This window comes from Halyomorpha halys, unplaced genomic scaffold, assembly GCF_000696795.3.
Source record: "Halyomorpha halys isolate HHAL.00 unplaced genomic scaffold, Hhal_1.1 Scaffold631.1, whole genome shotgun sequence".
Classification (NCBI taxonomy): Eukaryota; Metazoa; Arthropoda; class Insecta; order Hemiptera; family Pentatomidae; genus Halyomorpha; species Halyomorpha halys.
This window is the reverse complement of record NW_027109839.1, coordinates 36,293-40,058: the sequence shown is the minus strand read 5'-3', so window position 1 is coordinate 40,058 and position 3,766 is coordinate 36,293.

Here is a 3,766-nt window from a genome sequence, read left to right as displayed (position 1 = left end):
TCTTCTTCTTGTTTCACAAACATCTCTTCTTTCACATGAGCAAATCCACCTGCTGATATGAAAATAATATTTAAAATAAGGAACAGTGGATATCAAACTTTTTATGAGTATTAAATGCAATATCAAATATTTATCTTTAAGGCGCTCGAAGAGCTATGAGTGAAAGAACGTGTCTTTCCTCAAAAGAATATTTTAAATATTCCTTTCTAAATACCGCCTGTTTTAATTTTTTTTTTAGCCTGTTCACTCTGACGCTATCCCCACAGGCTAAAGCAATCTCTCGTAGCTGACCTGCTGGTTGGTGGCAAAGAATAATTCACATACTGGTAGTGTCCTATAGTACAACTTTTGTTTATTTCCAAGTTTAAATTTAAAATTATTTTTTTTAATCCACAATATATTGTGGTTCTTGTTATAACAAGAAAGGGCTTTAGACACTAACCTTAAACAGTATATTGGCATAAATTACATCATTCTAATAACAAAATACATGTAGTTACTGAAAGCACATATGCAAATAAAACATACTTCATAATAATACCTAATTTATTTATAATTGTGTCAATGCCATGTCATTTATATTTACTAATTTCAGGATTTCAAAAAAAATTTCAGTTGAATTTGAGAAAAAATTAACATATAATATAAAAACTGTTATTGCTAAGAGGAATTGGACACGCAGTTGTGGTTCTTCTATTCATACCGATATCTCGATAGATTGATATTTTAATTTATAAAGAACACGTGATTTAGAAATTCTTCCAGCAGTAGTTACAAGGTCCCCTAAGCACAAGTTTATGACAAACACTCTGATATGATTCGCTCATACAGTCTTTCACTTACTTCTATCAATAAAAGAAAACAAGACAAATGATAAATACAAGGTTCATCGGATAACCAACACCCAAGTTCATTTAGTTACAGGTAGAGTGAGCTGAATAGAGTGAGGTAGAATATAGAACAAGTATGTGTGTGTGTGTGTGTGTGTGTGTGTGAGAGAGAGAGAGAGAGAGAATCAATCTCTTTTGATTTTTTTTTCTTTTAATAAACTCAAAATGCCTTACCTTCATCTGGGATAAGCAGTTCTTCTTCTTGTTTCACAAACATTTCTTCTTTCACATGAGCATATCCACCTGCTGATATGAAAATAATATTTAAAATAAGGAACAGTGAATATCATACTTTTTATAAGTATTAAATGCAATATCAAATATTTATCTTTAAGGCGATCGAAGAGCTAAGAGTGAAAGAACGTGTCTTTACAAGCTTTAACATTTTTAACACAAATAAAAAAGACAATGAAAAACCCAAGTGTGAAGTCCAATAGTAGATGAATATAAACACAAGGAAAGATAAAATAGGTAAAAAATATTAATTACAATCAAATTTAGAACGGCCTACTTTGTGTAGGTGCGACCCCTGTCATGGGTTAATAAAATACAATATAGCTCACCGTCGTCTGAATGAAGCAGTTCTTGATTCATTTGAGCAAATCCGTCTGCCAACATAAGAATAATAATTAAAACAAGCCAAGGAAATTAAAACAAGAAAAGGAAATATCTTAGACCAAATGACTTAGCTCTATTTTAATTTAATAAAAAATTTCCTTTCATTACTTTGAAGAAAAGGACTCTTCCGATCACTGACCATTAGGGGAATGTAATGTCATTTAACATTTTATATTACTAACAATGGCATAATGTCTCTAGGGAAATATTTATGAACGGTTGTCAAAACATTCAATTAAACACGGAGGACCTAAAAGCGCAAAAACCCAGAAGGCTATGGTTTTGATGTTTTATAATTTATTAACTTCCTGAAAATGAAATAGCAACATAATATGAATAAGCTTAAAAAATAAGCAAGAAAAACCCCAACAAATTTTGGAAATAAAAAAAGACATGGATGACTTATTACATATACAAATGTTTTCAACATCATAACAAACCAATGCAAATTTTTGCAAAAAAATAGATGATAAAGATAGACTTCAGCGGTCTGAAGTCAATATATGAAATACAGAAAATGAAACAAAGTAGCAAACGAGATCATTAACGTTAACATTCCACTCATAATTACTGTAATGGGATTGCTATTAGTACTTATGCTGCAATTGAAATATATTGTGACATAACTTAGTAGTAACACTGGGAGCATACCTGCCAGGGGTTATACGTGAGGAGTTAACATGCAGATTGGCAAGAATAGCAAGAATTCCACTTAGATTTTTATTATAAATGATTGCATATATGAAATGATATTTTCATTGTATAATTCAAAACAAGAATCATATTAAGTTAATATTTTCCTCACCGTACTCCATCTCCAGTCCTTCCTCTTCTTTGATAACAATCGTCGATACTGCAATAAATTTCAAAAGAAGATTTCTAAAAAATGTTAACTAACGTTTCATGATGATTTTATTCTTTGATATCACAATCAGCAAAGATTTATAAATTATACAAGAAATATTCATAATTAAGAATATCATTAGTGGTATGGATAAATTAAATGGAAAACAAAAATTACTGATGATTCTAAGTAAAGGAAAATAGAAGCAAGATTCAATCAACAAACAGATCAAAGCAAATTGTTTTTTATAACACTGCATTCAACATAGTAAACATAAACCTTAGGTAGTCTGATTTTGGTATATGATGTTTAGGTTTCGATTGGTGTTAAAAACCCAAATTTGTTTACTTTCTTTAGAAGAAATACTAAAATTTTTGTAAATTATTCATTCCTTGCTGAAGAAAAACCATTATCTAAACTATTTTAAAAGTAGAATCAATAATTTTATTTACAATAAATAATATTGAATTTTTGCAGTAAGAATTAATAAATAAAGTATTAACAGCTAAGTTATGCTTTAAAAGCCACACACAAACTGTTTCAAGTTGTACTTTGAACACAAAGTCTACTGGTAAACTATCTTAGGTATTTATTCAGTAAAAAATATAGGAGGTGAAAATTCTAATGAAATCGATTTGGTGATAAACAATAATATAATAAAAATATACCAAATTATCTCAAATAAATTCACAACAACTAGAATATCAAAATCAGACCTAATTTAAAAAAAAACAACCAAAACCTAATTTAATCATAACTTCCAATTCTATTCATTGTTACATACTCTCATAACAGAATATCTATGGCAGGCAATAAGAACCTTGTAACTCCATTAGGATTCATTACCTACCATCAATATGTCACTAAGAATTACTTAATTTTAATTAAATAACAAAACTGGACTTTGTCTAAAAATTAAATCAGAACACAACATCTCATGAAAGGCCAGTAACAGTAATTGATTAATTTGAGTGTACCTAATCTAAATGGTTATAATTCAAAATAGTTAGAAAAGAAAAACTTACATGAAGGGTAGGTTTCATCAGCCATTTCTTTAGGTATAGAAATTAGCATAAGTCTAAAATTATTTGTTCCTGAAAAATAAACAAAATACATAATGAATTGCAAATATAGTACAAGTAGGAACTTAAGCTGGCTGGATCTTCATAGAAATTAATTATTTATTCAACATCCAGTTTGAATTATCAGATAATAAAATATTGTAGCATTAGATATTAATGTACAGCAACTATCTTATGAATATTCTAGATACTGTGACAAAGATCGCAATTTCTATTAAAATCATTGTATAATAGAAATAAACTTAATGTTTCATAACATCAACAATGTTGAGATCCATTTTGAGGCAAAGACATGGCCACCCCCTTAACGAATAATAAACTACAATAATAAG